This window comes from Dromiciops gliroides, chromosome 3 (genome assembly GCF_019393635.1).
Source record: "Dromiciops gliroides isolate mDroGli1 chromosome 3, mDroGli1.pri, whole genome shotgun sequence".
In the NCBI taxonomy this organism is placed as follows: Eukaryota; Metazoa; Chordata; class Mammalia; order Microbiotheria; family Microbiotheriidae; genus Dromiciops; species Dromiciops gliroides.
The window spans coordinates 146,842,521-146,855,019 of NC_057863.1; the positions used below are offsets into that span (position 1 = coordinate 146,842,521).

The window sequence follows — 12,499 nt, forward strand, 5'->3', positions numbered from 1 at the left end:
CCTCATTTTCCTGTGGCTGAAAGCTCAGGTGTGCTAGTGTTCCTGGTCACCCTGAGACTATAATACAGGATTGAAAATTGAATATACTAATGAGCAATGCAAAAGAATCCTACAGTAATTGCCAGGAAAGTGATTTATATAATCTTCGAATTAATTGTCAGAGCCCTTTATAATCTGTGCCACCACTTCTATTGCTGATACATTTGTTCCCATGGCCCCTTGCTGATTTGCTGGGGCATGGCCTGACCTGGCAGAGCCCATGCTGGACTGTGCTCCAGTCTTACCTGGGTGTGATAGACATTTCCTGCCAATTTTGTAAGTTATCTTGGACTGAAAAATTGTTTTACCCTGTCCTCTTTTGGATTCTGCCACTCCAGAATTCATTTTGAGCCATGATTTAAAGAAATTTGGTGGGTTATTTAGGAAAGCTCAAATGAGTCCCAGCCTTTTTCTCCATCATCTTGGTCCACTTCCCAGACTTTGAATTCTGAGAGAGGATCTGAACAGAAAGCAAGGAAATTTTAATATGATTAGCCTAGAATAGGACAAGAGAAAAGAGCATGTTTGCCATTACCTGAGAAGTCCTTTTTTGCCACTTTACATAACTTCTCTTTTCTAGACAACATGCATGCCTTCCTTTATGCAAAGGGTATGGGGAGACTCTCATATATTAGGAAAGGTGTTGATTAATAATATATCTGATTCCACTTTTAGAAAGGTTTAAGTAGTTTGTCTTTGGGGTTACTATTGATAATTAGATTAACATTCTATTATTTCATTTTGATAGGGTTTTTTTTTTGTTGTTTTTTTGTTTTGTTTTTTAGTGAGGCAATTGGGGTTAAGTGACTTACCCAGGGTCACACAGCTAGTAAGTGTTAAGTGTCTGAGGCCAGATTTGAACTCAGGTCCTCCTGACTCTAGAGCTGGTGCTCTATCCACTATGCCACCTAGCTGCCCCTTGATAGATTTTTTAAAAATATTTTACTGGACTAGAAATGTTCATGATATTCTTTTTTATTTATTTTTTTTAAGAGGCAGGACAAAACTTTATTTGACTACTTTATCTGAATGTCAGCTCATGTTTCCTAAGCCTTTGAAGTCATTGAATTTTGAGGTCTTAATGTTGTAATTTTTCCTCAGAAGGCTGGGCTGAGACTAGATGACTTGTGTGTGCTACAGACCTAGGCAATTTGGGGTCCACCTAGTTCACCAGCCAGGCCTCAGGTCGGTCCCCCCAAAGCTGGTGTCTGGGGTCATTGAGAAATCTGTGGCTTTGATGGCATGTTAAACAAGTCTATACTATCTAGCACTGGCCTAGGCAAAGCCTCTGCCACTGGGTGCAGTCACACCGTGGATGAGGAGAGAGGAGCAGCCATGACAGAGGGTCCTCTTCACCAAGGGGTCCTGTCACAGGATGAGCTGCTTCTCAATGGTTCTCTCCATGTGGCAGTAAAACCTTGCCAGCTCCTGATTATCAGCATTATGGGCTAGGATGCAGTGGATAGCTTGGTAGAGGAAGCTGAGTCTCTGAAAAGCCTCCTTGTCCTTCACCTGGCTCGCCATCTGCTCCTCAGTTCTTATACACCCCGGCCTCCTTGAAGAGGCTATATGCTCAATGCCTACTCTTTTCATGATATTCTATGTAATTTTTATTCTCCATGCATCTCACCTGAGCTGAATTGCATATTAAAATCTAGACCAGCCATGACATTCAATGCAATACCCTACTTTAAGGCAAGAGGTCAATTTTTGTCTCGGTCATACATTTCCATTATCAGCAACACTGTCTTGCATATGATTGCTAGTTAATAAATACTATTTGGATTGATTTCTACCTCTATATAACATGACTAACATGTGTCTATGTACTAGGACTTACTTCAATAGGCATAGTATTTTCCATTACTCCACTTTCCCAAATGCCAAGATCCTCAGAGCTCCAGTAATTAATACATTTGGAGCATAACAGTCTCCTTAACATTCTTTGATTTATTGTTACATATATAATAAGATTGTGGTTCTTGCTAACAGAGAAAGAGAGATGAATTCTGACTTCTATAATACTTGTTCCTTCTAACAGTTGGAGCAGGCTGACTAGTAGACATTCATCTGTTTTCACAGCTGTAGATGGCAGCTGCTAGTCCCCTAAAGGCCAGCTGTTTGGTGTAGCCCAAGGGCATCAATTCCCTTCATTGGTGCTGTCTGGGTACTAACAACAGAGGAACATTTTAAAACAGTTATATGGAACAATGATTTAGTTTTTTTAATTAGTTTTGAGGAATACTAAATTAATTTTTAAAAAGAAATTCTGAATATAGCTTATGTGGAATTTGTTTTATGTAACTCTTCATATGTCTTGAAAATTATTGTTATTATTATTTTTTGCAATAAGGGAAGTCATTGGAGGGAGAGAATAAATACTTGCTCATTGGAAAGAAGGGAAAAAATATTAATATTGTTTCATCAGTTACAAAGTAAATGTCCTGTTTGAAAACTGCAAACATTTTGTTAATATCTAAATTTTAAGTGTATTGGTGCACAAAGAAATGTTCTAAACTTTCAAACTCTTTAACTTTCTCATTCTGCTTCTAGCATAAATAGAAAACTGCCATATAGACAAGGAAAGTCATTCCATAAATTATCATACTATACTGTTACCACTGCAGCCATCATTACAACCTATTTCCCTTGGATTCTGTGCCCTGAAACACTTAAGGCTCTAATAAGTGAGCTTTCACTTTACTTTAATCTGAACCTCCCTCATTTCCTGACTTTGTCTATAAAGTGCCACTTAGCATCCCCATGTCTTTTCTAGTGTCCCTTTATAATGTGAGTTCCATGAAGATAGAAACCATGTTTACTGCTTTACATGAGTTTAGCTAGGTGCCTGGCACATAACAGATACTTAATATTTGTTCTAGCTATCTGTATGTCTGTCTGCCTAGCTATCATCTGTCTGTCTATCTATCTATCTGTCTGTCTTTCTGTCTGTCTATCTATCCATCATCAATCATCTCCTGGAACATTTATTAGCCTCTTATTGCAATTAAAATTTTTATTAGAATGAAAGTATATTCCTAATCCTGTCTCAATTTACTTCATCCAACAATACCTAAAATGGACATTTTGTGAAGAAGAAAAACTCCAAATTTGTTAAATAGATTATTGTAGCAATATGTCAGTGTGGTTTTCAAAGACTTCCACAAGATCACAAAGACCTTCCTGGATCTTTGAGCTAAATGTTTCTCAGCCATTCAGAAAAAAAAGAAAAAAAAAACAACTCTGTGTCTTCCTGAGGAATTTTCTTAAATTGTTTAGTCTGGGGGCACCAGATAGGGGAGACAAGTGAAAGTGAGCCACAAGCAGATGAGCATAGGGAGTAGAGAGTACAGTCAATAAAGAAGCAATTTGTTAAGACTTTGTTGTAAACAAGGCACTATGATAAGTGCTGGGGGGTGGGGGTGGGGGAAGGGAGCTTACATAGGAAGAAAGAAAAAAGTCCCTACCCCAGAAGAGCTCACAGTCTAATAGGGGAGACAACAAACAACTACATTCAATTAAGCTCTAAATAGGACAAAAATGAAGTAATCAACAGAAGGAAGAAATACTGGGAAAAGTTCCACATAAAAGGTAGGATTCTGCCTGGGACTTGAAAGAAGACAGAGAGGTCAAGAGATTGAGATGAGGACGAAGGTAATTCCCAGAATGGGGGACAGGTAGTGAAAACGTCTGGAGTGATAAATAAAGTGTCTTGTTTAAAGAACAGTAAGTGGTCAGTTTTATTAGATATAAGACGACTTGAGTGGGGTTTAAGATAGAAAACAGTAGAGAAGCGAACAGGTTATGAATGGCCTTGAACACTAAACATAGTACTATACATTTATTCCCAGAAATGATAGGGATCAACTGGAGTTTATTATTAGGGAGAGGTTGACATGGTTAAAATTACTTTTTAGGAAAATCACTTTGGTCACTGAATAGAGAACAGAATAGATTGGTGAGAAGCTCATGGAAAGCTGACCAACCAGAAGGATATTAACAATAGTTTAGGCATAAGGCAATGAGGAGCTGCACCAGAGTGGAAGCAGGGTTAGAGGAGAGATATGGGAATGGTGGTACAAAGATGAAATTGACAGGCCTTGAAAAGAGATTTAAGGAGGGGTGAATGATAGTGAGGCATATGAGAGTGAAAGAAGGGTTTGAGGAGTGAGGCAGATAGCTGAAGTTCACTGGATTTGACAAGACATGTACTGCAATTATAACATTTAGAAAGCATAGGATCATAACCTACTTAATAGCACCTTACTTTTTTCTGTTTCCTCGGTGCTGAAGAATGGGGAAATTTCTTAGTTTAAATCACAGTTTTTTCTCTTCAAAAGCCAAACCTCAGGCTGGTTTTAAAGAGAGTAGAAAAAGAGAAACAGATAACTGCCTCCAAACCCCATCACAATCTTCTCCATCTTGCTTAAATGTTTATCTGCATTTTTATTATCTGTAATAGGGCAAATAAATTATATGGCTATTAAAAAAGATTATTTCCCCCTAAGCCAATAAATTCACCCATCAAGGGTGAGTTTATTAAGCTATTCAGCATTTCCCAAAGAGTGTCCTTGCAGATGTTCAGATAATCGAAGTCTCCCATTATAACTATGTAATGCTTTTCTAGCAGTCTTGTGATGTGTTTACTTTTGTCTTTCTGTCCAGGTGCCCTGTAATTTTTTCTAGCACAGTATCATTTCTGTTTTTCTCTCTTTTGACCTTTCCCCAAAATACTCTCTCATTCTTCCTTGAAAGATTATTGCATTATTTCATCTGTATAGCACAGTACTTAGTACAATGATAAGTGTTGCATAACTGATAATTTAATTTTTATAGTTTATTAATTTAAAATACTACACTATGCCCCTCGAACCTCCTTTTCATTATGAGTAAAGTATGATCTTTCAGAGACAAATTCCCGATCAATCTCAGTGATACATGTAAAGTTAAATTTGTGTGAGAATCCCTACTTTGCTGTTATTAATCATATTTTGTGAATTTGTGTAGACATCTGATAGCATGTGTTTTCTCCTTGGTACCTTTCTTGGATTTTTTCTCCTGTGAATTACTGGACATCTATGTTATTATTTTTCTTCCTATGTCATGCTTACTTTCTGTGATATATAGCCTTCTTTTTATATGTGAGCAATTTCATCTTCCCCCCTCCCTTTTCAATTTAAAAGTTTCTTGATTAGATTTGCAGAACTGAAAACAAATATATATCTATCTATCTATATCTATCTATCTATCTATCTATCTATCTATCTATCTATCTATCTATCTATCTATCTATCTATCTATCTATATGTATGTTGTAAGGAATTAATTGTGATTTGGGGTTTTTATAACCCTATCTTTGCTTTATTATGGTCAGACTGAAAAAAAAATGGAAGCTTATGTGTTTACTTTGGGAGATAATTGAACAAACAAGAGGAACTGTGATCACAGGGAACATTTATTGAAACTAAGTAACTAATTGCTCCTATAATAGCTTCCCCACGCCCAGGTGGGTCTGGCCGAATTATAATGGGAACAGCTCATGTGGGTGTGCTGAGCCAATTGGAGACTCAGTATGGCTAAGAACCGCCCCTTTCCCTTCCTTTGGGGGGGTCAGTTAGATTCAGTTGGAGACAGTTAAAGAGGCAGTTAGAGAGGGTTCTTAGGGAAACAGGGAAGGAAGGAAGGCAGACAATTAGAGGAGCTGCTGGTGTTTGACCTTAGGAGATAAACAGAAGAGACTATAGCTAATAGCTACAGATTTCAGATATGGTGAGTTTGTGTTTTATTTTTTTTTAGGCAGAGCTAGCTTTGGAGATAGCTGGGCTGGAGGCAGGTTCGGGTGCCTGGGGTCTTTTTAAACCAGACATTGATACATTGTTTCTAGTTATATTAATCTCGCTTGTGTTTTAAACTTGTTACCATTAATAAATCTGTGTTTTGTGTTTTTAAAAGAGGCTGTTTCTTTTCTTACCCCAATATTAAGGCGAGATGCCCAATTAACTCTTCTCATACTAAATTTGGCCCTTATAATGTACATATATATATATATATATATATATATATTTTTTTTTTACTAGTGCACATTAGCTATACTCCATCCCAAGCTAAGTAAACATATTTTAAGACAAGTGATGAGATAGCCAAATCCTGCTCTCAGATACCATTCTCTTAAGCAGGTCTTTATTCTTTCCAAAAGATCCTGTATTCACATGGAAGCAGTGCTACAAATAGCACAGCTGTATCTATAATCTTCATTTTCTTGCCCATGATTCCATAATTCCTGGAAATTCTTTCTAAATTCCTTCTGACAGTCTCATGTGACTCCATGTAAATTATTTTCCCCAATCTGCACCAGAATAGACAACTCCAATTGCTATGACTCATCAATTTTATATCTTCCATATAAAAAGCCTAAAATAGTTGGGCAATGAGATGGAACAGGCGAAGAGCTAATGTTATAAATTGTTGGGGAATCTCTCTATAGCCTGTATCTCATAGCATCAGGAAATTCTGGCTATGAGTGGCTCCCAACTTTCTGTGAGAGCGAAGCCTGGCCAAACATTGCATTTGCCGTCCCTCAAACTATACCACTACCCCTGCCAAGGGACATCTCACCCCAAGTTGGTTGGCTCTTGTCCTTCACTTTCTTTTTCTTTTTAAAAATTCAGTCTCCATAGAGACTATCAAAAATTGCCAATGCTGACTATATTTGATGTCATCATCATGGGGTATTGGGAAATGTTTTCAATTAGCAATAATCATGCCTTGGTTAAACCTCATTGGTTACAATATTGCCACTGCTCAACGCTATTGTTGTCCTTCATTTTCAAAAAGGACCAAAATGACATGTTGGAGATAAGGTACAGTGTGTCTGAATGTGGCTCACCAGACCAATATAAGCCTGTGAGACTCTACCATAAGTTGGGCACAAATAATCCATAAGAACATTTGCAGTAGAGATGTCTGTAAATGTGTGTGAATAAATTGGATTTAAGTGAGGAAGAGTTGCATGAAGTTATCAGCCTCTCTCCTAGAGTCATCAGAGTCTCTGCTTCTCCAGTCATCCAGGTCTTTATTCCTAGCTGCAGCCAGCACTGCCACCCTTGTCCCTCTCCTCATAGATCTCCCTCCACTCAACAGATACTGCTTACTAGCCTCAGCAGCCCTCCAGCTATGTCTACCTGGTCAGTATCCTCATCCTCACTTATCGTAGGTGGCCCAGCTCCAATTGCAGCTATGTGACCTTGACCAGCTATACCACCTGCAGCATGTATTCTTCCTCTCCTGGGCACTGCATATCACACATGCTCCTCAGCAGTGGGCACCTGAGGAGCAGTGCCCAGATCCCCAGGGTGAGGCTGCTCCAGGACTCAATGGACTTCTCCCTGGCTAATGCCATCAACATGGAGTTCAAGAAAATTCACACCAATGAGAAAGTAGAATTGCAGGAGCTGAATGAATGCTTCACTAACTGCATTGACAAGGTGCATTTTCTGGAGCAGCAGAACAAGGTCTTGCTGGCCAAGTTGGAGTAGCCCAAAGGTCAGGGCAGGTCATGGCTGGGGGACCTGTAGGAGGATTAGATATAGCAGATGATCTGGGATATGCACCAGGTCACCAACAACAAGGCCCAGGTGGAGGTGGAGTGAGACAACCTGGTGTAGGACGTCATGCAGCTCTGAGAAGCTGCAAGAGGAGATGCTACATAGAAAGGAACCTGAGAGCACCTTGCAGTCTTTCAGACAGGATGTTGATTACACTTCCTTAGCATGTCTAGACCCAGAGCTTAAAATTGAATCCCTGAAAGAAGATATTGCTTTTTTTTTTTTTTTTTTTTTTTTTTGTGAGGCAATTGGGGTTAAGTGACTTGCCGAGGGTCACACAGCTAGTAAGTGTCAAGGGTCTGAGGCAGGATCCGAACCCAGGTCCTCCTGAATCCAGGGCCGGTGCTCTATCCACTGCGCCACCTAGCTGCCCCAGATATTGCTTTCTTGAAGAAAATTAAAGATAAGGAAATCCCAAAATTGCAGGCCCATATTCAAAAACAACAAATTCAGATCAATGTGGATGTTGCCAAGCCCCACCTCACTGTAGCCCTGGGCGATGTCCCTTAGCAGTATGAAAGTATGGCTGCCAAGAACCATCAGGAAGCTGAGGAATGGTACAAGTCCAAGTTTGTTGATCTCTCTGAAGCTGCTAATAGAAACAATGATGCCAGGCTAAACAAGAATCTAATGAATACCAATGACAGATACAGTCCCTCGCCTGCAAGATGGATGCACTTAAAGGAACTAATGAATCCCCCAAATGCCAGATGCGTGAAATGGAGAACTATGCCCTTGAAGCTGAAGTTCCTAACTACCAAGACACTGTCTGCAGCCCGGAGGATGAAATCCAGAACATGAAAGAAGAAATGACTCACCAGCTTCATGAATATTAGGATTAGCTGAATATCAAGATGGCTATTGATATTGAGATTGCTCCCTAATGGAAACTGATGGAGGGAGAGGAGAGCAGAATTGCTCTGCCTCTTCTGAATTTTTCTTTCCTGAATCTGAGAGAAACCAACATTGATCCACACCTTTTGGTTGACACTCATTCAAAGAGAATACTCCTGATTAGGAATATTGAAACTAGAGATAGGCAGGCCATCAGTGAAACTTCTCAGCACTGTGATGATCTGGAATGAAAAGTACAAGCTGACTACAGTAGTATCTTATCAGCAAGAAGAAGTGAGAATCCCATATATTAAAGAAATAACTTTTAAGTGCCTTTCTGCAGTTTTCCAAGAGCTTAAGAGAGATCCAGATAGCTAATACAGAATAGGCTTTAGGTCTTATGAACTGATCCTCTTAAAAGATTTAGAACATTTACAACAAAATCTGACTTGCAATGGTATCTCATGCTACAATAAATTTTTATGAAGTGTTTTTAATTACCATAAAAGTGGTTTTTCATTTGTTTGTTTTTTATTTCCAGTCAGTGACTGACCAACCTATTACTGAGTAAATAAATCTTTTGGAAAATAGTCATCAGAGTCCAGTGACAAGATAAAAGTCAAGAAAACTGGTGATGGCTCCAGTTGCAGTGGATGACATTGGTGTGTCTAACCAAGCTCTTAGTACTCCATAGCACCTGCTTCAGCTGTCTTCATGACTGTCGAAACAAATTGTTCTCATCCATCCATTCCACCAGGAAAAGTTGTCATATGCTTGGGGTAAGCATCCCACCAACTCACTAATAATTTTGAGAACCCTTGGTTACCTTTAACCTGATTTACCCCATCTGCCAAAATGGTTTACAGGGTTGTGGTTGCTGCACATACTACAGGATTTTTTGGAGGCACAAATGAGTATTGGGTGAATCAGATGGATACAAAAGGTGTAAAGCAGCTCTAAATAGGCCTTGCAATTCTCAAATTAGAGGTACTAGTTTTCACTGAATACCTTTTATCCCAACATGAACTCAAATGTATATTCCTGCAAGTAAATTGGTTAGCAGAACATTGGACTCTATTTTTCAATTTTGATCGTGAAGAAAAGTAATATACTCATACAAATTGTCAGTTAGTTCCCGGCATATCAGTATCTATCTACAAACAAATACTTATACATATATACGCATATATGCATATGCGTATATATGTACATATAGAAACATATATATAATATATACTTATAAATACTTGTAAGTATAATGAGATAGATAGATGATAGATAAATAGATCTTCATGGATGCTCATGGCTGAGCCCTCAAAAAGAAATGAGGCATGCGGCAGCTAGGTGGCACAGTGGATAGAGCACCGGCCCTGGAGTCAGGAGTACCTGAGTTTAAATCTGGCCTCAGACACTTAACACTTACTAGCTGTGTGACCCTGGGCAAGTCACTTAATCCCAATTGCCTCACTAAAAAAAAAAATTAAAAAAAAAAGAAATGAGGCAGGAGATCAAAGAACTATAGAATCTCAGAGCTGATAGAGACCTCAGAGGCTATATATTCAAATCTTTACTAGACCAAGGTTCACTTCTGAATAAGCCCATGGAGTTCTTATTCCTATTGAAAATCTCTAATGAGGCAGTCCATTCAACCTTTGGATAGTTAAAGTTTTTAGGAAGCCTGTCTTCTACAAGAATCATATTTGCTTCTTTGATGTTTCATTTTACTGCTTCTAATTTTTCCTTTTGGTATTAAAATGAAACGATATAATATCTCTTCATTATATATACATACACATATATGTGTGTATATAGACATGGGTATGTGCATAGATGTATATTGTATATATGTGTGTGTGTGTGTGTGTGTGTGTGTGTATTTCTACATTACAGTCCAGGAAATATTTTAAGACAATCACTATTTCTCTGTTAAGTTTTTCCTTTCTTGAGGTGTTCTATCTCTATTTCCAAGTGGCTGGAACTAAAAAATATTTAAATGTGCCTTAAGCAGTAAATAATTGCCCAATTTTGTTGCAAATATATGTTGCCCTTTGACAAAAGCATGTACACATTTGTAGAATTATAGCTTCATTTTTGAAGTGATTTAGTACCTTTTAAGGCAAAAGTTATCATTGTAATTATTGTGAGCACTTAATGAATCAATCCAAAATAATATCATGAGTACAATATTAAATGATCCTGGTCATTTGCAATATAATTTAGTTCCTGTTGTTGATGATCCTGGGAGATAGGAGTGGAGTTGCTATGATGCACACTTGCATGGAAAACCAATACTGCTTATCTCCCAATATAAATGCATGTATGATATGTATGTACATATGTATGTTTGTATTTATCTGTATATGTGCACATGTCCATATGTGTGTATATATACATATATGTGAATATATATATGTATGTGTGTGTGTATAATTATGTATATCTCTTTGTTTTTGTTACTGTTGTTTAGTCAGTCAGTTATGTCAGATCGTTCATGATTCCACAGACTGTATTGTCCATGGGGTTTTCTTGGGAGAAAACTACAGTGGTATGCCATTTCCTTCTCCAATGAATTAAGGCAAGAAGAGGTTAAGTAACTTGTCCAGGGTCACACAGTAAGTGTCTGAGGCCAGATTAGAACTCTGGTCTTCCTGACTTCAGGGCCAATGTTCCATCCAATAAGGCATCAACTGCACCTATATTTATATATGGGGTTATTGTCTTCATTGTTCAAAAGAACATTCGCATTGAAAAAAGTAAATCAGATCTGGTGGAGTTATATAATATTCTGTTTGCTTTGATAGATGCTAACAGATATAAATATAGTTAAAAATCATCTCTATAACTAAAGTTTAGATGGAGGGGTAAAACAAACACAAATAAATAATAAAAATTCAATGATTATGACAGAATAGAAATTCAGAAAATAAGAGAGATATAAAGTGCCAGGTAAAGTTGAGTCTATGGATTTTCAGGATTAAAGAGAATACATACCTTAAATTTCTCTCATTTCCTCTTCAAACCAACAGACAAATTGAGTAGTACATTGATTGAAGCTGTTGTAATTTGGACTCTTGAGCAGATAGCTTTGAGATGCGCAGATGGATTCATATAATAGTGATGTTCATGGCAAATGAGCACCAACCCCAACTCTGAGGAAAATGAAGGACACTAGAGTCCACCATATCGCTCCACACTATTGCTATACCATTAGATAACTGCTGCACTTGATAACATATGTGGTCAACTAGATGGCACAGTTGATGTGATGAAGTTCTAGAACTGGAGTCACAAAAACGCATCATCCTTTGTTCAAATCTAGCTTCAAACACTGATGAATTGTGTGACACATTGCAAGTCACATAACCCTTTTTTCCCCTCAGTTTACTTTTTATAAAATGAGCTAGAAAAGAAAATAACAACCACTCAGTATCTTTGCCAAGAAAACCCCAGAGTAATAGAATAAAACATGACTGAAATGACTGAAAGAAAAAACAAAAACAACCATGACAGTTATTTTAAATGGAATTTCTTTCTATGCCTTGCTGCTTGACTTTGTTAGTAATATATAGAGATGCTAATGAATTATGTGTTCATTTTATGTCTTCATTTTTGCTGGAGTTGTTAATTATTTCAGCTAGTTTTCAACTGATTCTCTATGATTTTGTAAGTATACCATCATATATCTGTAAAAGTGTTAATTTCCCTATTGTTTAATTCCTTTGATTTATTTTCCTTCTCTTCTTGCTACAGCTACCATTTCTGGTACAATATTGAGTAATAGTGATCATAATGGGCATCCTTGCTTCACCCCTGATCTTACTTGGAAGACTTATAACTTATCCCCATTACAGATAATGCTTGCTGATAGTTTTACGCAGATACTATTGATCAATTTAAGGAAAGGTCCATTTATTGTGAGTTTTGACATATCTTATAAATTTGGAAGTGATTCAAGTACATGGTGATCTGAAGGTGAGTGTGTGTCTGATAATGAGTGTATATTTATAGAGACTCATCAAGAG

At 37.7% G+C, this 12,499-nt stretch overlaps 1 non-coding gene and 2 pseudogenes across 1 annotated transcript; 1 reads left to right on the forward strand and 2 right to left on the reverse strand.

The window, feature by feature from the left end:
- Positions 1–1,099: 1,099 nt before the first annotated feature.
- On the reverse strand, positions 1,100–1,563 carry LOC122745466 (annotated as a pseudogene).
- A 4,992-nt stretch (positions 1,564–6,555) lies between these two features.
- Positions 6,556–8,728, forward strand: LOC122747262 (annotated as a pseudogene).
- Positions 6,708–6,848, reverse strand: LOC122752026. The gene has a single exon (XR_006355832.1). It is a non-coding gene; the product is annotated as a U4 spliceosomal RNA (small nuclear RNA).
- Positions 8,729–12,499: the final 3,771 nt, after the last annotated feature.